This window comes from Pinus tabuliformis, chromosome 1_2, assembly GCF_031772625.1.
Source record: "Pinus tabuliformis cultivar Carrire ecotype Pingquan chromosome 1_2, CPIR1, whole genome shotgun sequence".
NCBI lineage: Eukaryota > Viridiplantae > Streptophyta > Pinopsida > Pinales > Pinaceae > Pinus > Pinus tabuliformis.
Genome location: NC_142298.1, coordinates 980,008,848 through 980,035,369, shown reverse-complemented (window position 1 = coordinate 980,035,369; position 26,522 = coordinate 980,008,848).

Below are 26,522 nucleotides of genomic sequence, written 5' to 3'. Positions count from 1 at the left end.
TTGACCACCACCATATTCATTATACAAGTATAAATTTGAGGGTGTCGATCTTTTCCCATGCATATTTTATACAATACCCATAGTTGCATTTTAACAATTGCGAAATATGACACTTAATAGGATAGGAATTTATATTTTGCATTGAATTTTCCAAACTAACATTGGCAACAAAACTTAAAATATAGGAAAATAGATTTAGAATCCTCGAAGGATTAAATCATACTCAACTCCTTTTTTTCCTCGTAGTGTGGCTCTTCTAGTGACTTTTATGCAGTCCTCTAGACAATGTCTATCATGTTCTCGTCTTCCCCTACTCTTCATACCACTAGACCAGATACCCCCCCTGCTTGTTGTCCATTCTCCATAGAAAGAAAAATCCAAAGCATGCACCTAACCGACATAGGCCCACTCTACTTTTTCCCACACCCCTCGCTGATCGCCCAGAAGGATTCATCGTCCCATATTATTTTTCCATCCCTGCATCATGCTTCCTTGATTGTTTTCCCATTAAGTAAAAGGTATCTCTAGCCTGTGGGAGTATGCCAACTACCCCTGACCTCCCAAATTTTATTATTGTATATTTTTTTGATGTAGACAGGAAACCTGCATGCACTCAAGTACGAGCTAGTTCTCTTCTATGTGGCCCAATGCAGTCACAAAGAAGCATGTCTAGCTAATATATATGTGTGTGTGTTTTCTTTATTTCAACTTGTCCTTTGTGCACACTTGTCAATCGTCATGGCTACCACCAAACAAGTCAACATCCCAAGTGATTTTCCCCTTCTTCCACTCTGGAATCTGTGTCCCCAAACTTGGTCTATTTTATTTAGTTAATTTTACAATGTTTATGATATAAAAGTAATGTGACTAGGACTATTATATATACAATAGTTCTACCTACTACAATTCCTAAGATCAGTTCGGTGACAAGAAGTAACCTAGCGACTCATTGAATAAACAAGGAACAAAGGCAGATTTGAGGTAAGATAGTCTGAGGTCCAAAAATAAAGGAGAGAGACATCTGAAGAATTCAAAAAAGGAACTCGTTAAGGAAAAGAACATATACAGAATTATGGAGTGCAAGGCATTTCCAAGAGTATTAACAAGTTTTGAGATAAGTAACAAATATGAGTATAAGAGAGAAAGTGAAGGCAAGCTAAGGAACCTGGTCAAGGTAGTGTAGACAAAATTCATAAGCGAGTACAAAAAAACTATATATTTGATAGATTTCTGCAAATATATTTGAGAAACATTCTGAAGTGTATATGTGTCTAAGAAAAGGTCTTAAGGAGTGAAGATCTGAAACATATTTATGTGATATATTCTATGTGGAAAGAGGGAGAGGTTCTTAGTAAAAGGGTCTATGTTTTCTTGGGGAAAAAGGCTGTGATCAAGCTTGTCAAGTTTGAGTTGACTATAATCCAATTGGAGTTGATGTGAAGTAAAGATTGTCATCAAATCTAATTTGATCACTCTGGTCAAACTAATTTTTGAAGAGTTTTTTTGTAATAGATTATTTGGAGTGCCTTTGAAGAATTCTTAAATAGACTTAAGGTTAGATATGAAACACAAGTAAAGTAATCCTTACAGACCAAAGGACATTCTTTAAAGCACACATGAAGAGCCTAGGATACGCCTTCATTAAATGATAAAATGATAGCATACATTGAGTATCTTTTGACTTGGGAGTAGAGTGCATTGATGATGACATTAATTGAGAATTATTCAAGCCTTTGTTGAAACAACATTCACTCTTAAAGCATAGTTGAAGACCAACACTTGAAGAGTTGTTTTGTTGAAGTAGTCATCCTTGGAGTATAGTTGAAGACCAGCACCTAAAGACCTATTTTGTTGGGGCAACCATCCTTGGATTATAGTTGAAGATCATGTTAATTTTGGGAACTGTGGTAAAATTCTACCTTGGATAGTTCAAATGACCGAGATAATGATTGCATTGGATTTCTCATTTTGAAAGGATGAAAATCGACCTAAAGATCACAAAATTAGGTTAAGCAGAAGTTGTGTTATGAATTATTTTGTTCATACATGTATTATGGAATGCGTCGGCCCTACTGACATGAGTAACTTCTTGGGTTAGTATTAACCCCAAGTGAATCCCTAGGAAAGCATATATATAGAAGAGACCTCAAGCTCATTTGGACACATATTCTCTCCTCTTTTCTCTTTGTTTTCACAGGTTCACCGGAAGGAGTTCACTCAAGGGTCCAAAATCACAGGCGAAAGGTTCACTCTTGGTTAGGGTCTTCTAGATCTTGATCATTGGCACAAAACATAAGTTTTTTGTCCATAGTCATAGGCACAGAGTAGGCAAGAGAATGAATCTAGCTCTCTATTTTCTTGGAGATAGTTGAGGGAGAGTGAATATGGGTTCATAGTCATTTTTCATGTTTCTGCCTCCTTTTTGGACCCCACGTTGCACTTTTGGAGTAGCCTTGGTATATTTGATTTTAGGTATCATGGAGGTGGATTTTTGTAGATTTAAAGCTTCATAGGTCTTCTAGACATCCTCAGCTACCTTCAACACCCATCAGTTCAGCTCAGAGATCAAGCAAATCCACCAAAATAGTTCCTCAAAGACCACACTGCGCTTCTGCTAGGCCATGCTACACTTCTTAGGATTTTGTTGTGCTTCTTTGGGAAAGTCAGTTTTCAAGTTTTTCTTGGTCAAAGTCAACTTATTTTGATGTAATTAGTCTTACTAAGAGCTTACATGATGTAATTAAATGTCGCAGTGATGGTAAAGGTAAATTTCATGCAAATTTCATTGTAATAGATGCTTTCAAGTCAAATTCAAAACAATTTATGTAAAAAAGGAAAGTAGTTATAACTACTCATGATGTGGCGGGGATTAGGTAGGATTAGATAGGAGTAGGAAATCAGTTCCTAAGAAGGAGGATTCGACCTCTGAGATGGGGAATGTTATTTTACATCTATATGTAGTCAAAATGAACCCATGGAGGGGGTTGGATTCCTCAAGCTTATCTCTTGGACTAGTGTACTAGACATTTTTACATAAATACATGTAGTTGCAACTATTTTCATGGGATTCTTGTGATGTGATTTCTGGCACTGTGTTTCTTTAGTTTTATTTATGCATTTGAGGATTAAGTATTTCTAGCTTCCATCTATATTCTTCTGGTGATTATCTCTTAAGTTTTAAAATAGATTTCATGATCAATATGCTCTGTTTGTTTGAGGTTTTCACATCATTGTTTTTTTTTTCTTCTAAGAAAATGAATTCATACTTATATGCTCATTTTTCTTATTCTTTTTCCCTCACCCTACTACAATGACAAATTTACTTTGTGCCATTTATTACATCTATCTTGCCCTATCTAATCCCTACAACTGATAATTTGAAACCCTGATCCAGTTCCTAGACCTAGTGCTTCTATCTAGCAAACCCTAAAATCAAACCCTACTATGCTAAATACCTAGCCTAAAATTCATATATTCTCCAATCACTTCCATTGACTATGAGATTGTTTTTGAGAGAGACATCTCTGATTTGATAGGGTTAGCTACCAATTCCAAAATTGGTTTGAGGTTATGTCCTTGGCTTCCTTTCTCATCCTTGGGACACTGAGGAGTGCTAATGGCTCCCAACTTGCTGACCTTTATCAAATTGTCAAAATTCACATGCCTAAGCCTCTTGTGCCACAATCGTGCTTCACTTTTTTTGCTTAAGTAGTAGTTAAACCTGGAATCATTGAACACATATACATTATTGTGGGTCCTGATTGTTTTTCCCACCAAGTTTTCATTCTTTATCTTGTAGATAACATAATATTTAGATAAAAAGGTCACTTCATGGCCATTATCACACATTTGGCTAATAATGAGCAGATTGTTCTTCGGACCTTCTACATACAACACATTATGTGCTTCTATTTTTATGTCATTCACATACACAACCACTATCAGTACATGATCAAATTCAGATTTTACATAAATATTGTTGTCAACTGAGCCTTTCTTAAACCCTTATCACTGGAGATACTTATCCAACCTTTCATACCAAGCTATGGGGGTTTGTTTCAAACCATATAGGGCCTTCTTCAGTTTGCATACGAGCCCTTCCTCGGAGGAGAGCAAAAAAACTTCAAGCTGCTCAATCTAAACCTCCTCTTCTAAATATCCATTGAGAAAGGCATAGTTCACATCCATCTAATATACCTTAATGTTCTTATCAATGGCAAGAGAAAGAAATATTCTTATAGCTTCTAGTCAAGCTACTGGTGTAAAGGTTTCTTCAAAATCTACCCCTCATATTTGGGCATACCCTTTGCAGACCAATCGAGATTTGTTCCTAATTACTTGAACTTATTCATTCAATTTGTTCCTAAATACCCACTTGGTTCCAATAACATTTGTCTCTTTCAGCCTTGGAATAAGATCCCATGTGTCATTCTTTTCAATTTGGTCTAGTTCTTCATTCATGGCTTTCACGTAGAACTTATCTTCACTTTCTTGATAGAGGTTCTTGGGTTCTATCCGTGATAGTAGAGCCAAATTTTCATGCCTTGTACTGCCCACAAGTTTCCTTCTAGTCTCAACACCTTGTCATTGATCTCCAAGAATCTAACACTTAGGATGTTCCTTCTGTACATAGCTAGAGGGTGTCTTTTGCCTTGATGGCATGCTTGCATCTTCACCTTCATTGTCTAGATTTGTTTCATTCATATTGACAGAGTTCAAATCTGAGATTTCTTCATCATCTAAGTTCATTTTGCTACTAGAGGATTCAGGTTGTGATCCTACTTCATCTACTATTATGTCGATGTAATACTCAATCTCCCTTGTCCGTTTGTTGTAACACTTATATCCTTTGCTTCAAATACAATATCTAAGAAATATTCCTTCGTTAGTGCATGATTTGAACTTCCCAAGGTTCTTTTCATTCCTTTTGATCAAACACTTGCTACCAAGCACCTTGAGGTGTTTAACTAATGCAGGTATTCCCTTCCATAACTCATAGGGAGTTTTATCACTATTAGGCCTGAGTTGAGCTCTATTAGACAGATATACTGCTGCCTCCGCTACTTCTCTCCAGAAGTTGTGAGACACTCCTGCTTCATCTAACATCGCTCTAACCATTTCTTGGATTATTTTGTTCTTCCTCTCTACTACTCCATTTTGCTGAGGAGTTATAGCCACAGAGTACTACCTCCTAATGTTGTGCTCTTCGCAGAATTCCTCAAACTCTTTTGAGGTGAACTCTCCCCCTCTCTCCGATCTTAATCTTTTAATCTACAAATATTTCTCATTTTCTACTTGAGATTAAATTTTTTTGAAATGTGCAAATTCCTCTAATTTTTCTTTTAAGAGAACAATCCAAGTATCCATAGTGAAATCATCAATGTGAAACATGAAATACCTTTCTCCTTTTGAAGTTTTTTCTCTAGCTAGGCCATAAATATCTGTGTGAATGAGATCCAGAGGTCTGGATGAGGTGAACTCTTTTGATTTGAAATGAGTTCCAGTTTGCTTGTAGAACTGTCATGACTTGCATATTTTTTTATCGGGCTTCTACAGTGTCGGTAATCCTTTCAGTTCTCCCAACTTGCTGATTTTTATCAAACTATCAAAATACATATGCCCAAGCCTCTTGTGCCACAACTGTGCTTCACTTGGCTTGCTTAAGTAGTAGTTAACCCTAGAATTGTCAAACACATATACATTATTGTGGGTTCTGATTTCTTTTCCCACCAATTTTCCATTCATTATGTTTTGTATATCACAGTCTTTAGATCGAAATGTCACTTCATAGCCATTATCACACATTTGGCTAACATTGAGAAGATTGTGCTTGAGACCTTTTACATACAACACATTATGTTCTTCTATTTTTATGTCATCCACATACACAACCACTATCAGTAGATGATCATCTTCAGATTTTACATAAATATTGTTGTCAACTGAGCCTTTCTTAAGCCCTAGTTGTTGGAGATACTTATCAAGCCTTTCATACCAAGCTCTGGGGGTCTGTTTCAAACCATACTGGGGCTTCTTTAGTTTTCATACAAGCCCTTCATTGGAGGAGAGCAAAAAAAATTCAAGCTGCTCAATGTAAACCTCCTGTTCTAAATATCCATTGAAAAAGGAAGACTTCACATCCATCTAATATACCTTGAAGTTCTTATGAATGACAAGAGAAAGAAATATTCTTATAGCTTCTAGTTGAGCTACTGGTGCAAAGGTTTATTTGAAATCTACCCCTTCTATTTGGGCATATCCTTTGTAGACCAGTCAAGCTTTATTCATGATTACTTGACCTTCTTCATTCAGTTTGTTCTTGAATACCCACTTGGTTCCAATAACATTTTTCTCTCTCATCTTTGGAGCAAGCTCTCATGTGTCATTATTTTCAATCTAGTCCATTTCTCCATTCATGTCTTTCACCCAGAACTTATCTTCACTTTCTTGACATAGGTTCTTGGGTTCTATCCTTGATAGTAGAGCCAATTTCTCATGACTTGTACTTCCCACAAGTTTATTTCTAGTCTGAATACCATGTCTTTAATCTCAAAGAATCCAACTCTCAAGATTTTCCTTCTGTACATACCTGGACAGTATCTTTGTCCTTGATGGCGTGATTTCTTCTTCACCTTCACTGTCTAGATTTGTTTCATTCAGATTGATGAACCTCAAATCTGAGATTTCTTCATCATCTGATTTCATTTTGCAACTAGAGGATTTAGGTTTTGATCCTACTTCATCTACTATTACCTCAATGCAATCCTCAATCTTCCTTGTCTGCCTTTTGTAACTCTTATATCTTTCGATTAAAATACAATAATAAAGCAATATTCCTTCATCAGCGCATGAGTCAAACTTCCCAAAGTTATTTTCATTCCTTTTGATGAAACACTTGCTCCCAAACACCTTGATGTGTTTAAGTGATGCAGGTGTTGCCTTCCATAAATCATAGGGAGTTTTATCACTATTAGGCCTGAGTTGAGCTCTATTAGACAGATATACTGCTGCCTGCACTACTTCTCCCTAGAAGTTGTGAGACACTCCTGCTTCATCTAACATCTTTCTAGCCATTTCATGGATTGTTCTATTCTTCCTCTCTACTACCCCATTTTGCTGAGGCGTTCTAGCCACTGAGTATTTCCTCCTAATGTTGTGCTCTTCATAGAATTCCTCAAATTATTTTGAGGTGAACTCTGCCCCTCCATCCGATCTTAAGCTTTTTATCTTCAATTATTTCTCATTTTCTACTTGAGCTTTAAAACTTTTGAAATGTTCAAATTCCTCTGATTTTTCTTTTAATAGAACAATCCATGTAGCCCTCGTGAAATCATCAATAAGCAACATGAAATGCCTTTCTCCTTTTGAGGTACTTTCTCTAGTTAGGCCACAAATATCTGTGTGAGTTAGCTCCTTAGGTCTGGGTGAGGTGAACTCTTTTGATTTGAAACGAGTTCTAGTCTACTTGCCAAACTAACATGTCTTACATATTGTGTTATTGGTCTTCGACAACCTTGGTAATCATTTCATTGCTCCCAACTTGACGAATTTTATCAAACTGTCAAAATTCATATTCCCAAGCCTCTTGTGCCACAACTATGCTTCACTTGTTTTTCTTAAGTAGTAGTTAAGCCTGGAATCACCAACCACATATATATTATTGTGGGTTCTAATTGCTTTTTCCACCAATTTTCCATTCTTTATGTTGCGGATATCAGAGTCTTTAGATTGAAAGGTCACATCATAGCCATTATCACACATTTGGCTAACACTAAGAAGATTATGCTTCAGACCTTCTACATACGACACATTATGTGTTTCTATTTTTTGATCAAGGGGCACTACACCTTTACCCTTGATTCTTACTGGGGAATTGTTTCCAAAGGTGACATTGCTTCCTCTATTTTTTTACTTAAGAGTCATAAATTTTCTTTTGTCTTGAGTCATATGTTTTGAACAACCAATATCCACATAGCATTTGTTTCTTTGATTATGAGTTGATAAGGAAAGACCACACTGCATGCCTTCTTTACTCCTTTGTTTCCTGCCCCCATTATCCTTTTGGATAGTTGATTATCTATGATATTGGGACTTAGACAGGTGTTCAAACCTATATATGCACTCACTTTCTTTGTGCCCAAAATTATTACATTTGAATTTTTCTACTTCACTTAATAAGGGAGAGAAGACATTCCTATTTCTAAGAGAGGAGTCTTGAGACTCAGAAATCTAGTGTGTATTATATCTGAGATTTTCAATTATTTCAACTTTAATTATTCTAAAATCAATGGCTTTATGTCCAAAGATTTGAAACTTATAGCAGTGACCATAAAGCAAATAGGCATGCCTATTGTTAAGAGAACTATGAGATTGAGCAGGAAAATACCTTGGTCATCTGGCTCATTGGTTCATTCTCCATTGATCATCTCCTCTTTGTCTGAATCCTCTTTTGTCTTAATTAATTATTTCATGATGCTTCTTCCCATGACTCTGTTGTTATAGCACCATTTACCACTCTTGGTATATGTGATGCTTTGTTTATGGCCAAGGGAAACCCCTCCTAGACTTGGTCCAAATATATAAAAAAATAGTGTTTTATTCCCTATACGCTACTTTTCCCTGAGCTAAAAGTGTGTACACACGGGTCAGTCAATACCCAACCCGCGTATATGTATTAAAACACTTAAAAAAATTAAATTTCCTTAATTTTGGGCAGAGTTCACGGGCTTTACCTGTTGATTACCTCCTATTGCCCGTGGCTCAACTATTTCCCCACTAAAAAAATAATTGGGAGAGGTATAAATAGGCCTCTATGGGAAGGCCTTAAGGAGAAAAAGAGATAGAGTTATTATATTGAGATTATCCCTGACTGAGTCTGATGAATCCCCATGCCTCATGCACTTCCCCAAGCTTCAGGAAAGCCTTGTTTCCTTGATTATAGATATCCTTCCTTTTGCTTGAGATATCATGGTGTTGGTAATGGAAGAAGATTGTTGAAGGTTGGGATAGGATGAATCTGGAGGATGGTTCCGCATGGAGCCAGATAAAGACTCAGGTGAATTCTCTCCATGCTATTTATATCTTACTGCAATAAAAGAAATAATGTCTTGTTTCCGAAATTAACTATGTTTATGCATCAAATTATTTTTTAATTCATATATGAATGTCATTTTGATGTATGATCAATAATTTTTTTATATGATATAAAGTCAATTTTGTGAATATGCTTTACTTCTATACTGGTATGTATGTTCGAATTGAATGATTTTCAGGTTTGAAGAACATCGGGAGTTGTAGAGGGTCTAAACCCCACGGGACCTACTTGAACGAAGGAAATATGGGTATAGTCACTCTTACGTAGTTTGATAATATAAGCATCTTGCCTGAGCTGTATGTGTATTTCTTGTTGTAGTTTGCTTATGCTCTGTTGGGGTTCTAACCCAAATCCCTAGGGTGCTTTCACCCGAAATAAAATTAGCGACTCCACCGGGGATAACGATCTTGTTATTCCTGGTTTGGGTTGTTCATTCTCAATCAGGGCTTAGTCTTTGGATTGCTTGTTCTTACAGTCTTATTTGGTCTACTAGAGTCCCAAGCCTCAAGTCTGATCTTTTGGATCAGACTTTGTTTTTTATTTTTTTCTTGCAAAGCTTTGTATACGCTCTTTACTTTGTCTACAATAGCGTATACACGCTTGTTTCTGTAAAGTGAACTCATGTATACGCGAGTTTCTTGTGTCAAATGTGCGTGTGCACGCTTCTGTGTTTGAACACAGTCACGTATGCAAATTTTTGCATTGTTTTTTCAAATCTTTCAGCCCAGATAGATTTGTTGCCTGGTCTTTTCAGTCTCTGTGTGGTCAATTGTTGTCTAAAGAATTTAATTATTCTGCAAGCTTACTGTTTCAAAGTCTCTTCCTCATTGAAAAGATTTGGCCTAGGTTTTCTTCTTTAGCAAGTTTGTAATTTGTGTTTTGGCACAAAAGAATTCGTTCTGAAGTTCTTGATTGTTCCGGTTCTCCAAAAAACGAGATTGTTTTTAGTTTCAGTGTCAAGCCTGGATTTCAAATCTACTTGCTTTGCTCTCCTTTGTTTTGGGTCCTCATAGCTTTTCTTGCTTTTTGAAAGTCTTTTTGACAAATTTGGAAGTATTTATTTCCTAGCTTCTTGGTTAGTTTGTCAAACTCTTTACTGCTATTTGGGTCATTTTGTACAAGTTGAAGTCTTTTTGCTCAAGTTTTCATTCATTTTCGAGTTTGTAACTTGCAAAGACTCCTTGTGCTTTTTTTTCGATTTTTTGAGTTTTAGTAGCATTTTGGTGATTTCAAAAAGTTGTTTTGGTTGCTTCTTTAAAAAAGAAAAGATCTCAAAAAACTTTGTTTTTGTTTTTGTTTTGCCAAGTTTGGTTTATGGTTTCTTTTTGTTGTTGAAAGTGAATTGCGATCTTTTACAATTTGTCCTTCTTGTTTGGAGAGAATTTTGTGTTCAAAATTTGCATCCTCTTAAGTATTTAATTTGGTTCATTGTTAGTTATAAACAATTGCTTTTGCTTTTTGAGTGTTATTTAGGATCTTGCATCTCCATTATATCTTGAATTAGGGTAGTTTGCATTGTTAAAGCATTCATAGTCTTTTAGTTTTTGGGTGTGTGAAGTTTGTTTCAAGAAAAGAAGAGAAAAAAGTACTTTGATTTGTAGAGGTTTCGTAGAACCCGTATAGAGATCTTTTTTCATCGAAGAAAAAATGATTGCATTCATGTAGTTAGTTTTTCATTGATTTCTGTTGCGTCATGCAAACATCATTGGTTTCACTCCCATCTTTACCCTTGACTTAAAGAATAGCCATTAAAATCAAGCAATTAATTAAAATAAACTAGAACTTTTATGTTGTCATCAAAATACACCAACAAGTTTATTTTTATTAGGGCCTTGGATTAGGCGAGAGGAGAGTTAACTCTCCAAGGCCACTCAAAATTACAAAACATAGGAGTTTGATTAATGAGTGAAATCTAATAGCGTTAGGGAGACTGGGAAAGATTCGTAACTGGGAGTAAAGCACGAGGGAGAGTGAAGATAAGGAAGAGAGATACACACTCTCTTACCTGTCGGATCTCACCTCATGACTGTTCCACCTGGCTTCTGATATGAGCTGGTGACCATAGTTGCCTATCCTAGGGATCACACAGGTGGCTGTGGAGGGGAATCCCGTGGCACCTAAGGCTGATGTTGTATCACATTCAGCAATACTTCTGGAGGGTACCCTTGCAAATCTTGGGTGCTTGCACCAACAAAGGCTGTTGTCTAGAGGTCAGCGTAACTGCCTCTGATACCTTCGCTAGTAGGTTTGTGGTGTAATTACCCCAGTCTATTTCTAGAAGGCCCTTGTTATTAACTTTCTTGTATTTTGGTGTCCGGTCCTAATCACTTGAAGTGGAAATACTCGAGAGTTGTTTGATTGTTGATATCTTTAGGGAATTTTTAGTGAGTGTTCTTTACTCCTAGTCGGCCTAGCTTTATAATTTTTTGAGTCTTTAAGTAGATCTTTTAAATAATTCAAAGTGGTTGATCGACCATCTCGATGGTCTAGGAGACTTTGTGGGCTATCACCTACGAGTCCTGAGCCTTCCCATAGAAGGTGTAGGAGCGATTATGCTAGTGGTTTTCAACCAGTGGCAATAGGTGCATTGGAGATTGATCCTCCACTTGGGGTCATTAATTCACAAGATAGACCTGGCACTAGTAGAGAGTTAGAGAGGAACACACCAGTTCTTTCTTGAGTACTTTTTTAGTCGGAAGATAATATTGAAGTTGAAGAGATTTCAGAGTCGGTTGTGGCTCCGAATTCTCCTCTTCCTCCTGATCATCCAGATGTTCTATTGTACATTAGAACACCGAATCATAGGCCTTCGATCCCAGCTTTACACCCATCTATTCCTTCGATGACCACTGCTGGAAGCATGGCATCTACAACGAGTGTTGAGAGTATGCAGACTCCCATATCTGTACAAGGAGGAGGAACTATTTCCATCCCTTATGTTACTCCTAGCATGGCTATATTTGGGTCTACTTCCATTCCGTCAATGAGTGGAAGTTCTCAGGCTACTGCATTCGGTTTTGGATTTATCCCTTATGGAATGTTGTCTCACGAGATTCCTTCAGTTCCTTTGAACATACCATCATCTGCCTCCACATCCATGATGAGTGTATCAACTTCTTTTTGGGGTTTCCCATTTGGAAGTGGTCATATACCACACTCTAATCCAACAGTAGGGTCAATGCCTTTTTCTTTCACAAGTCCAGGTAATAACCCATTCTAGAGTTGGACAAACCTTGTGGTTAGTGGGATAGGAGCTAGGAATCAGTTTTTCGGCCAATAAGGGAACGTGTCGTATTCTTCATTTAATTCATTTCAGAATTTTCCACCCTTTGCTAAATCATGGAATCCTTATCAGGGGCTATCAACTCCTTTTAACACTTCGTTAGGGGGTAACATCATTGGTTATGGAGGATTTTCAGTAGGAGTTGGTCAAACTCCAAATTTTTCTAGACCACAAGAAGCACCTTTTGGTTCAGGAGGCTCTACGAGTTACTTCTGGCAACCTGGTGCTTTTCAAAGTCTCGGTCATTCTTTTCAGACCTTTGGGAACCCTACCCACACTGGATGGAATTCCCAAGGTCCGCCATGACTCCCTTTTCTGGCCACGCTGAACTTGCCAGACTTAACTAAATTGACAAATGATCTGATTCAGTACAATCTGGCTTGGCCTCCGGTCCCAACTAAACTTCCCTCGGATATCCCAAAATTCGAAGGGAAGAGTGGTGAAGATCCAGGAGACCACGTAACCACATTTCACTTATCATGCTCATCCAACTCCCTGATATATGATTCGATCAGGTTGAGGTTATTTCAACGCACCCTAACCGGAAATGTGGCCAAATGGTATATAGAGTTGCCAGGGGGAACCTACACTTCTTTTTGTGATTTGGCTAATGTCTTTTTGAACCATTATCAGTTGCCTATCTGATATGAAGCAAGAACTAAACTTTTGGCTAACTTTCAGCAAGACATTGCAACCCACATTTCAGATCACATCCAGGAATGGAGGAGGAGGAAAAGGCTTATCCAAGCTAAGATCCCGCCAGAGTTCCTTCTTGAATGGTTTCTCAAATCATTACAACCTGAGATCTCAAAGGATGTGTCTCTCTCCGGTGTTTATACGAAAGAGCAGGCCATTTTCAGAGCCCAGCAATTGGAATTGATATATTCTCAGTCTGGGGTTCTTCAGAAAATTCTACCTGATGCTCCTAGATCTAAGGTCGATTTAGCCAAACTGAGACCAAGTCCCCATGCCGATGGTATAGTTAGATCAATTGATGTTAACATGGTGAACCTATTGAATCAATTATAGTAGTTGTCTCTACAAATTGCTTCTTCTACCCAGGCAACACTGTCTGTACCTACACCTTCCCAACCTACCTCTATAAACACCATCCAGACCACCAACCCCAAAGGAAATCAACAATCCGATGGGAAGAGGAAAGGACGAGGTAAGAAGAAGAACCAAGAAGGAAAAGTAAATGCAAACAAACTTGGTAATGATGCCGGAGAGGGTAGGAAAGAGTCCAAGAAAAGGGTAAAATTTCCATGCAAGTTATGCAATGGAGATCATCTGACTCACCTCTGCCCTAAGATGCAAGACGCTTTGCGCTTATTAGTATAGCAAGGGTCCTCTAGCTCCCAAGTTGTTATGACTAACCCTTTTCCCCAAGGGCATCAATTACTTACTGGCGCGAATTGTAATGCTGGTACCTCTGTCGGGGGCAACCAGGAAGGGGAAAATTTGTCAAATGTTTATATGATGAGATCTCATATTGACGTCGCTACACGAGCACACGATTATGGTGAATCATGAACATCTAAGGCTAAATATGTTCCCGAAGCCATAGAGCCACTTCATATTGAACGACCCTCTGTTGAGTCTATACCTTGGATATTGAAAGGTTCCACAAAACGCTCGACTATTAACCCTAATGCTAGGGCAGCCCAGAACTACTTGATTGTAGAAGATCTGGCTCAAATTCCTTGTGCTATGTCAGCATTGGAGGTACTCTAGTCATGCCCTACTCAGAGAAGTGCTTTGCTTTTGGCAATCGGCGCAGTAGATCTGAAGAACTCTTTAGTGCTCACTTTTGATATGTTGAATGTCAAAAAGAGACTTCCTCACCATATGGCTTTCCAGATAAAGTCCAGATACCAAAAGACCAATATTTTTTGGACTGTTATAGATGAGGGAGCTTCCACATGCATGATGTCTATGTTACATTGGAAGGCCATTGGATCACCTTCAGCTGTTCCTTCACCAACTCTTTTGATGACATTTGATGGAAATTCTCATAGGCTGCACGAGATTATCCCAGCCTTTCCTATATGTGTTGGGGGAAAGGTAGTGAATATTGAGGTAGAAATCATCAATGTGAACCTGGATTATAACCTCCTCTTAGGCAAGAATTGGATTTACGAGATGGATGCAATAGTTTGATCATTATTCCGCATCCTCTGTTTTCCTCATGAGGGGAGGATTGTTAGAGTTGATCAGTTGGATTATTCTCCAGTGATTCTCACACAACTTTAGATTCTACCATTCCATCGGTGAACAATCCCCGTCAACCAACTGAGAATTTAGGAGTTGGGATGTACTCTTCGTTAATGGGTATATTTGACCTCCCCGCTCCTACATCTAGAATTAATATGATTTCATCCTCTAGGAGACCTTCACAGAAAGAGTTCTTTCAAACTCATTATTTTTCAGATCCTTGGCCCTTACCTTCATCTACCACCACCTTAGATGGAGGGCCATTCTTCAAATCCTGCAGACCTAAATTTTATCTTCCTAACAAAAGATTCTTGTGTCTTAGAGTATCCCAGACTGGTTTTGATTCCTGAAGGCCTTTGATTTCTCAAGATATGATCTAGTGTCCTTGACCCTCCAATTTTTTTTCATTTAGAACCTTCTCGGTCTTTGTTTTCTAAAGGTCAATTCTTAGAGAGACAACCTCTGCTTCAAGACTCTGAAAGTTCTCTTCCCATTCTTGAATCAAGTCTTGAAGAAATTCTTCCTTTCATTTAGCCTCCTCCAACTCTATTTTTAAAGACATAATATCATCTTTGCACATCTGTGAGCTCATCTCCTTTTTTAACTTAAGTACCTCTAGTTTCAACTGCTTGTTCTCATTTTCCAGTCTCTCACAGCTCCCTTGATTTTCTTTCAGTAAAAGGACTAGACTATCCTTTCTCTTGATAGCTTCTTCAAGATTTTATTTTTGATAGATATAGTCCTCATTATCAGAGTTATACGTACCTTCCTCTGCAAGCTATAATTGTTCCTTCAACTACTTATTCTTCTTCCTTTCCATTTTTAATTCATCAAGGGCTCCTTCTTCTTCTTCCTCTTAAGAATCTATAATACCCTTTTTCTTGGAGTTAGTTTGAATGGCCATAACAAGGTACTTTCTTAACTCATTCTCAGATGAGTCTTCATAGTCTGAATCTAATTATGAGTTGTCTTCTTTAGAATAGAACCACTTCTTCTTATGGGGCTTTCTCTTTTGATGCACCTGAGAATTGTTTCCATATTTTAGATTTTCTTCCCTTTTAGCCTTCTCTTTATAAGGGAAATTGGAAGATAAATGTCCAACTTTACCACAATCAAAACATTTAAAGGGAAAATTCCCTTTCTATTTTCCTGAGCCACGCTTCATTTTTCTGGCTATTTTCACCAGCTCCTGATCAAATTCATAGCTGGGGCAACCCTGATGGTCTTTGTGCTCCTTGCCCTTTCTAGATACTTTGAACACTGCTTCCTTTGGTTCATACTTTTCTATTCTTAGTCTCATTTCATAAGTTTTGAGAGTACCATACAGCTAATCCATCTTGAGATCCTATAAATTAGCCATTTCCTCAATAGATGAGATTTTGGCATTAAATCTCATGGGTAAAGATCTCAATATTTTTCCAAATTATCATCTCTTCATTGAATTCTTCACCGAGTCCTATAATATTATTAATGACTTCATCAACTCTGAGGAATTATTCTACTATGCTTTCATTCTCATTCATCTTCAAGATTTCAAACCTCATTTTGAAAGTATGAAGTTTCACTTTCTTGACTTTGTCATCTCCTTCTTGACATTGGTTAAGATTTTCCCACATTTCATAAGCAGACTTACAATGCATAACTTTTACAAGTTCTGATTGACTAAGACTAGCAAGAATGAAATTCTTGGCTTTACAATTTCTCAGATATAATTTATTTTCATCTGCATCAATGGGGGGAATATCAAGGACATTTTAGTTTACTAGTATTGAAGTCCAAACATCCACTCCCAGGGACATAGGATATGCTTCCATTCTCACTTTCCAAAAAGCATAGTTGGCCCCGTCAAATATTGGTACTCTATTTGAGTAAAATTCCTGACTCTCTTGCCTAGACATAATTCCTTATAGATCTACCTTCTAGAGTTTAAACTGTTGTTGAAGGAAACTTGGCCCTAATACCAATTTTTCGAATAAGGAATTGCTGATGTGGAGGGGGGGGGTGAATTAGTGTTACAGAGCCATTTGGGCACATCAATCCCATCATGTAGATTTGTGTTTTAGGGCTCATCAAACCCTAATTTCAGTTGCCACATGCCCTAAACAAGTCACCCATTTGAATGCCTCCTTCCCAGACAGTTTCATGACATGAAGACATCATGAAATGACCTCTAGAGGGACCAGTGCAGGTAGGCCGATGTAAGGGTGCACTACATAGCAGTTAAGTCCATGCCAGGGTGCTCTGTAGAGCACTTAGGCTTCCTTTCACCTGTGTTGGGCGAGTTTGAGCGAAATTCACATAGGGTTTGGGTAATGTTCCAATCTTTTGGAGTCATATAGAAGGTTCCCTCACTTATCAACTCATATGAGCTTGGAAATGGACGAGGAATGAGTTAAGATGCATATTATCCTCACATCTCTTCCTCCATGGAACTAATTCTAAGTATGGAAGGCCATTCAATGCCACCAATTATGACAAAACCTCCTTCATCTCCCTATAAATTGACCACTCATATAAGTGATCAAGGGGCTAGATTATGTTGAATTGTAAGGAGATAATGTTGCTCTGAGATTTGGCTTTGAAGCAAGTATTGTAATGCTACAAGTTTGTCATTCTTTTAATGTGATGTGGATGGGATCCAAGCTGGAGGAATGACTTTGAATCAGACACAATGGTTCTAATTCCTTCTTCTATTTAATAAAGTGTTTGAACCTTTCCCCCATATGTTTGTATTGCTTTATAATGCTTATATGTGTGAAATGTATCTGATTCCATTCACTTATATTCAATATATCTTTTTATTTGATCTATTATTTGTTTTCTGTTGTGTTTACAAGTACTTCTCAAGCATATTAAGTACGGGAAGGAGTGACGGGATCGATGCAAAGGAGACGAGAGGAAAGAGGAACTACAATTAGGTCTTCTCATCTTCTCATCTTATCTATTGCTTATAGGGAAAGACTAAAATACTTTAAACTATTATTCTAGATATGGCTACTTATCTAGAGAATTATTATTTATCCATAGATACCACATTCTCCAAAACAAATTGGCGACTCTGCTAGGGAAGATCCTCTTTCCTAGTAGCTTATCCACCTCCTAGGACATCCTTGCAGACCCTACTTGTGTTCATAGATTGTAATTTAGCTCTTTTGCATTGAAAATTTCGTCAAAACTGTGTCAAATTACCTTTTGAAATGGCTCACTGCCACTAATGCAGGCTTGTGCAGGATAGAGTGCATTGTAGAGCACCCCTGGTTTATGGACAGTGCTCTGAAGCACACTGTCTCCCATTCAGGGTTGTGCTGATCCTCCTAGGGTCAGTTTCCCACCTTTGGAATGTGTTTTTGTTGAAATATGGCAACAAGAGTATTCCAATTTAATTTATCCTTGAATTAAATTGTGAATTAAAATCAAATTTAGTCTTAACAGCTAGTTGGAAATAATTAATTAATTTGTTTCAAATTAAATAGTTGGAGAAATTCAAGTTAGAAGTCTTTCTGAAGTCATGCAAGAGTTATCCCTTAAATTAAGGAGAGAAGATTGAGTTATATTTGAGTTTTAATTAGTTAATTCTGTTTAATGAGGTAATTCTAGTTAAATTAGTTCAAACTAGTTGAGGAACTAATGGTAAGTTAACAGTCAGTTGATGCATGCATGCACTCAACTAGTGCTACTCCTGTTAACTAAATATTCCCTTATCAGAAACTCATGCATGTCTATTCTGAGAAAGACCCAGTTGAGATTAAAGTCAAGGATAGTGTACTATCAGTTTCATGTGTTTTCTTATGAAGAAAACTCATGCATGCTGTTACACAGTAATTTGTCACCATTTGTCACCGTCCCTGTTACCCCTTTCCCGCACTTTGGAGGAATCATTCCGGGACCTGTGAGAAGTGACATAACTTGAAAACACTTGCATTATGTTCCCCTAAGTATGGAATTCATATGCCTTGAAGACATCTCCTATAGAATATCCTTAAAAAGTCCCCTTTTTCCATTAGCGCGGATCCATAGTGTATCACCCGCGCCAATGGGGGAAATTCTCCAAAGAGGGCGCGCTCGTTGGCACTCTGTCTTAGAGTCTTACCCGTGCCAACCAAGTTTGGAAACGATTTTTAACAAACGCACGCCCGAGAGTTGTTTCCTTTCGACTCATGAGGCTTTTCAAGGATAATGCCAATCTCATGGATGTCGAGATTCATCGTATCTCTATCCATAATAGCTTTTCAAGGATAATGCTTATCTTATGGATGTCTGGATTCATTGTATCTCTTCCTCCTCCTCCATCTATAAAAGCTTGTTCTGGTACATTTGACAAGGGAGTTTTTGGAGCATAGGGAGAATTATACTGTTAGAAGTCTGAGAGATTGCTGTAAGAGTCTTCTTTGCATTCATAATCAAAGAGAGAGAGGCTTGTTCCCAATCCCGACAAGCTTTGCAAGACATATGTAGCTGATCACCCAGCCAAAGGAGGATTTGACGTCAGAACTATGGTTGTATACTCCTTTGTTGATTATCAATAATAGATGACTATCATTATGGTTCCATTCTTGCTGTTCATTATGATGATGTTTGAATTATATCTTTTCTGACTGGTATATAATTGCATCTATTGGATTTTATGCTTGTATTCGTATCGTTCTTTGCATGTGCAGGTGTCCATTCACAGAGATCGTGAGGATCGTGACCGGCCGGAGCAAAGGAACGGGAGTGTCAACTCTTCTACAACACTAGCGTTGGAATCCAAATAGGTTCTCATAATCCACCTTTGATTTGCAATTAGAAACTTGCGCGATAGCATTGTTTGATTGTTGCTAGACCCATTTTGGGCTAGTGGGATCGCCTCTGTCCGCAGAGGGGATTTACCTCTCCAACAATTTGGCGACTCCACTGGGGAAGCTATTTGTTGTTTGTCTTGCACTTTGGTTTTCTCTTGTTTGCTTGCTTAGATAAGCTTTCTGGGTTGGATTTTTAAGTTGTTTTTTGCTTCCTGGTCTGTCTGGTTACCGTCGATCAGACCCTGGACTGCTTGTTTTTATTTTTGAGCTAGCAAACTTTATTAGCGCAACTTTTTCCATGACAGTCGTGCCAGTGGGCGCATGTTGCACAAAAGAAACTCGCGCTAATCCATTAATAGTGCGAGTTACAGACTGACAGTCGCGCCAGGCCTGTGAACTTTTCCAGTTTGCTTGTTTGGAAGCCTTCTGAGCTTGGATTTCTGTCTTTTCACATCTTTTTCAGCTACTGGAGTGTGTCAGAACTCTATTTGACTGGTTTTTGACCTTCATCCTTCGGGTGTTTGCCTCTTTCCATCGATTTCATATCCCAGCCCTAGAGCATCTAGTGGCTTGGTACATCGAGCTTTCCGTGGGAGTTTTTCGTTCTTTGATTGTCCAGTCGACTTCTTGACTATTTTTTGCACTTGTCTAGTGGTTGTGTTTTGAGCAATCTACCTCTTGTTCGTTTGGATTTCGCTTGGCTTCGTTTGGGCTTAGATCACATAGCTCATTGAAGTTTTTTGTGTTTTTTCTTGGTTTGAAAGATTGTCTTGGTGCTTCAGGGACTTGATTGTGTTTTCATTGAGTGAAATTTGTCTCTTTTACTCTTTGTTATTATCTCTCAAAATTTGTTTAGTGCATTTTGCCATCAAAAAGAAAATGAACAATCTCTTTTGCTTTGAATTAGTTAATGGAAATTAGAGCTTTTCGTTGTTGTTAGTGATTAGTGACTTTAAAGAAAAGCTTCGTTTATTGCCATTAGCTGCATTAGAGTCATTGTTGATTATGATCATTTTGTTTGATTGAAAGATCTCAACTCTCTCATAGCTAGCATTCATCGAATAAATGATACATTTTGGCATATAGCTTGCATTGAGGAAATTGTGAGAAATTACATGCGGTAAGGCCTGAAAATCGAAACCTAATCCAAGATCAACTGTAAAATGAACTGAATGAATCTAACAACGCATTGGAACATAACGCACACATTTAGAGGTCTAGGCTAGAGACGTGCTCCGGCGTCGTTAAACCTAGTCACTTTTGTTTCACTCAAGGTTGGGTGATTCCTCCTTTCGTGACGCAATAGTGGTCTAGCACGGATTTGAGCTCCCACGTACCGTCGAGTATATGGGGAGACCCCACTAGGTTATCATCCTTTATCCATAGGAAGCCGTGTCTGCCGCCTTACAAGCCGTAACGCACCGAACACAACATTCAGGAAGATTGACTGCCGTACGGAAAGTCCTTGGTTTTCATACGATTGCCAAGGTGTATAAGCAGTTTTACGGATTGTCTGGTAAACCTTTTGCCTAGTTTCTCCAGAGTAGTCACTTTCGTTCCTTTTCGGACTCCCTAAAAGAAAAGGTCCATCTGAGCACTTGTCACTTCAGGCTCATTAAACATTCGAAGGCGACTAGAGTCATCTTTTTGTCCTTTTCTCGACTCTTAAAAAATGAAAAGGTCAAGTTATGTCCTCGCGTCTTAAAATTTATTCGGCCACGATTCACATTTACCCGGTTAGATCTTGTTTGCGTTAGCTTGAGTAGGGTTCTTTCTCGTTTTCAATGGCAACCTTCCCCGAGTCTACCGGCCAAGGTGTTCCCCCAGATGGAAACCCTAGTCCATTTCCTTCTTTTGGAAATGCCGGTGCTCCGTATATGGCAACTTTGTCTTTGCCTGGGTTAACCATCGGTTTGCCCGTATGGTTGTTTTCAACCTCGGTGGTCCCGAGTGTGATGACTCCTGTTCCACCGTCTCCTCCACCCGAACAACATCATGTTGATTCCAAGGTGGACCTCTCCAATTCTTCGCCTGTTTCTGCGTCCTCATCTTCTACTTCGCCTGGCGAAAGTCTGGATTCAAGTAACCAGGTGGCTAAGAAGAAGAAGAAGAAGACGAAGAAGAAGAAGACTCCTAAGCGAGAGGTTAAAAGTACAACTCAAGTCGAGCCGCCTTCTGCTCCTCCATGGAAGGTCAAATTTCCTTGTAGATTGTGCAAGGATGACCACCTTCTTCGTGATTGTCCTGGCATTCCCAGGGTCTTAGAAGTATGGTCTCGTGATCCGGCCCGCCCTTCATCGTCCTCTGAAGCTCACGGCGATGCTACTCTATCAGCTAGAAATGGTAAGGGAAAAGGGAAGATTCGAATCCCCTGTAGACTCTGTGAAGGCAATCATCCCCTTCACCTTTGTCCACTCATGGATAAAGCCTCCACTGTATTGGAAAGTCTTACAACTCCCTCACCCCAACTCCCCGTTGGTTATCAACGTCTCTCTGCAGCCGCAGATCGTTCCCCTGCTGACAAAGAGATCGACCAAGATTCCTCTCTTGTCCAGCCTCCTCTTCCTGAACCTGGCTCTACCAAGCCTATTCCAGACCAACCATTGGTCAGAAAGAGTGTCGACTCGAGTTCACCACCCGATCACTCTGTTTCAGAAGAGCATAATTCCCATGTTCTTCTCATCTCCTCAGATTCTCCTGAGTCCAGAAATGACTCTCCTATCCCAGCTGCTCCCGAGAGTCCTGCTTCGGTTCTTTTAGAGCAGGGGGGCAATCATATGATTCCCCCACCAAGTAGTTCAGTCGTTTCCTTCGACTGGAGTCATTTGACCACCTCCCGCCTCCCATCCCATGTGCCTTTCTGGGTCACGGTACACACCTATAATAAGGCAATACCTGGCACTATCTTGGATGAGGGTGCATCTGTCAGTCTTATGCCTGCCACTACTTGGCAAGATTTGGGTTCCCCACAACTTGTGCCAGTCGTGCCGAATCTGACGGCTTTTGACGGAGGAACTAGTCAACCATTAGGGGTCCTTCCAAAGTTCCCTATTACTTTGGGAGGCAAGACCGTCTATATAGACATATCGGTTACCCAAGGTGCTTTAGATTTCAGTGTTCTCCTTGGCCGTGACTATGTTTATGCCATGGGGGCCCTTGTCTCTTCACTTTTCCGTGTGGTTTGCTTTCCACACGATGGAAGAATTGTGACTATCGATCAATTATCATTCGTTCGTCCACGGGTCCCTCCTGCGCAGTTGACATCCCCTCCTAGTTTTTATCCACCAATTGCATCTGCCCCAGCACAGATCAACTACGTGGCCTCCTATCCCGTGCCTGTATCCAGTGATGCCACCGTTGTGCATAGTGTCCTGGGGGCATTGGGTCCTGACTTCTGAGATATGGTCCTTCCACCGGGAGAGGCACTCTTGGAAGCCCCGACTTCCTGTTCATTATGATGAAGTTCGGGCGGAGCATAGTTCATTTTCCTTGTGTCAAGCTCCTTAAAAAATGAAATTAGGTGGCGGAGCATAGTTCATTTTCCTGTGTCAAGCTCCTTAAAAAATGAAATTAGGTGACAGAGCATAGTTCTTTTCCTATGTCAAGCTCCTTAAAAAATGAAACTAGGTCTGGCGGAGCATAGTTCCTTCCCTGTGTCAAGCTCCTTAAAAAATGAAGCAAGGTGTTCGAGGATAGTTTTGATCTTGTGGTGACCTCGTTAAAAAACGAAACAACATGTCCCGAGGATAGTTTTGATCTTGTGGCGACCTCGTTAAAAAACGAAACAACGTTTGTCGAGCATAGTTCCTGATCTTGTGTCAAGCTCGTTAAAAAATGAAACAAGGGTTATGAGGATAGTTCTTTTACTGTGTCAACCTCATTAAAAAATGAAGCAACTCCCTTTCCAAATTGAGTCTTTTGATTAAGATCTCATAAAATACAAGTCGAGTCTTTCACAGATCTCGAGAGTGAACCTTCATTCCATCCACTTTGTTGAATGCAATGAAGCTTGGGGGTCATGTACCTCGATTTGCGTTATTATGCTAGGGGGCATGCGAACTTATAACAAGCATAGTTTTTCGTTTCAAGCTTGTGTAAACATGAAACCAAATCCAAGCAGAGTTCTCCATGGTTCAAGCTTGTGTAAAAATGAACCCATACCTAATTCACATCTTGTGATTACCGTTTATCCGCTAAATTCTGTTAGATGACCCTTGGTTGTTTCATTCCATTGCTACCATCTCTTTGGCTGATCATATGCTTTCACTTGGTTGTTTATCCTTTCCTGAGGAACTGCAGCGATGAGTGGTTTTATTAGCCAGCCTCTTGACCATTATATGTTTTGAGCAGTTCCACCATTACCGGAACCATTTGCTACGCTTTATACCACTCGTTCCTACAGGACGAGTCGTCTTTACGCTCTTTTCTGACTTGTAAAAGATGAAAAGATTGCCGAGTATTTTTCCCTTTTTGACTCGTTAAAGAGAATAAAAATGGAGGTCTACTTTCAGCTCTTTTCCGACAGTTTAAAGACGAAAAGATTGTCGAGTTACCCCTCTTGACTTGTTAAACGTAAATAAGAGGCGGTCGTCTTTAAACTCTTTTTCGACCGTGTAAAAACGAAAAGATTGTCGGGCCCTTGTCGTTTCAGGCTCGTTAACGGTTACGAAACGACGTGATTTCGATCACTTTTTTACTTTTTCAGGTCAAAGTCACTAACCATGAAAAGTACTCCTCGATCGTAATGATCAGGCGGTTCTTTCGAGCATTGTTTTATACTTTTTCGGGCTCGCGAGACACAACTTTACGAAAAAGGACACCCCTGGAGTTTTCTTTTCTGCTGTCTTTTCAAACTCTCTAAACATGAAAAGACGCTGAGTTCTTCCTCTGTCAGACTCGTTAAAATATGATGACATTGGAGTCCGTTGAGATGACGCCTCACAAGCATATGCTATCCCCGTCAAGCTTGTTAATAAAAATAACTGGGATACTCGCCAGAAATGGTGGGTAAAAATGGAACCATAATTATTGTCGTGTCGGCAGTATGTTGCTCTTGAACATGGCACTTGTCTGCTTTCGTGTCTGGGTGGGGACATCTCATCTCGTTTTTCACTTGCCTCCATGGATTTGGGTGATCCTGTTTGACCTCTCATTTGCTCATTGCCTCGTCACCATGACCTTTGATCCATTGATGTCAAATACTGCCAAGTCCACTGTCGTGCCGCCGATATGTTCAAGAGAAGTTGACCTCTGCAAAATAACAACCTCCCTCTGATAGCTCACATAATTCTGATTCACCACAACATTATTCCTCTGTCTCATGTCGATGATGTGGGAAACACTATGGCCCACCTTCGATCAAGGTCACTTCCTGTCGACTTCAGCTCATTATCCAGGAAGCTGATCTAGAGACTCCCTTCCGGTGCCTTGGAGCCTGCATGCCTCAATGGCAGGTTCTTCGTGTTCGACGTGAGGTTTTCATCATTGGCCTCCGATCGAATGATTCTACGGGTGTTCGACGCCAGCTCACTGATTCACACGCCATAGATTGTACCTATAGTACCTTGAGGGCCATTGTCATTATTGGTGGTACCTCTCGCGTCTGTTAACAGTTTTCATTATTGACTGGTAATCAGATGATGTTCATGCATGTTCGACTTCAACTCATGTATTCACATGCTTGAACTTGTACTTTTGTTTGGGTCGAGATGGAGCGCAAGACCCTGGATTTTGTCTGTTGGAATCCAGGCTGCGATTTTGTGGATTATTGTTACATGACTCATTCATTGGATGGCTGCGACCATGCCTGAGTCTATTCATCAATCCTCACCGGATGGCTGCGCCCATACCTTGGATCTAGATTATTATGTACTCTGTTATGGATGGCTGCGCCCATACCACATATATCATGTACTTGAGCTATCAGTTGTACCTGTCTATGCCGATTCTCCGGCGGCAGCTACATGTGTTCTTGTAAAGCATTTCACCCCTCTCTCTCTCTTGGGCCTCATGCTTTAGGGGGCATCTGTTACACAGTAATTTGTCACCATTTGTCACCGTCCCTGTTACCCCTTTCCCGCACTTTGGAGGAATCATTCTGGGACCTGTGAGAAGTGACATAACTTGAAAACACTTGCATTATGTTCCCCTAAGTATGGACTTCATATGCCTTGAAGACATCTCCTGCAGAATATCCTTAAAAAGTCCCCTTTTTCCATTAGCGCGGATCCATAGTGTATCACCCGCGCCAATCGGGGAAATTCTCCAAAGAGGGCGCGCTCGTTGGCGCTCTGTCTTAGAGTCTTACCCACGCCAACCAAGTTTGGAAAAGATTTTTAACAAACGCACGCCCGAGAGTTGTTTCCTTTCGCCTCATGAGGCTTTTCAAAGATAATGCCAATCTCATGGATGTCGAGATTCATCGTATCTCTATCCATAATAGCTTTTCAAGGATAATGCTTATCCTATGGATGTCTGGATTCATTGTATCTCTTCCTCCTCCTCCATCTATAAAAGCTTGTTCTGGTACATTTGACAAGGGAGTTTTTGGAGCATAGGGAGAATTATACTGTTAGAAGTCTGAGAGATTGCTGTAAGATTCTTCTTTGCATTCATAATCAAAGAGAGAGAGGCTTGTTCCCAATCCCGACAAGCTTTGCAAGACATATGTAGCTGATCACCCAGCCAAAGGAGGATTTGACGTCAGAACTATGGTTGTATACTCCTTTGTTGATTATCAATAATAGATGACTATCATTATGGTTCCATTCTTGCTGTTCATTATGATGATGTTTGAATTATATCTTTTCTGACTGATATATAATTGCATCTATTGGATTTTATGCTTGTATTCGTATAGTTCTTTGCATGTGCAGGTGTCCATTCACGGAGATCGTGAGGATCGTGACCGGCCGGAGCAAAGGAATGGGAGTGTCAACTCTTCTACAACACTAGCGTTGGAATCCAAGTAGGTTCTCATAATCCACCTTTAATTTGCAATTAGAAACTTGCGTGATAGCATTGTTTGATTGTTGCTAGACCCATTTTGGGCTAGTGGGATCACCTCTGTCCGCAGAGGGGATTTACCTCTCCAACACATGCAGTCAAGGAATCAATCCTTAAGGATTGCGCAGTTTTGGAGGAGGTCATC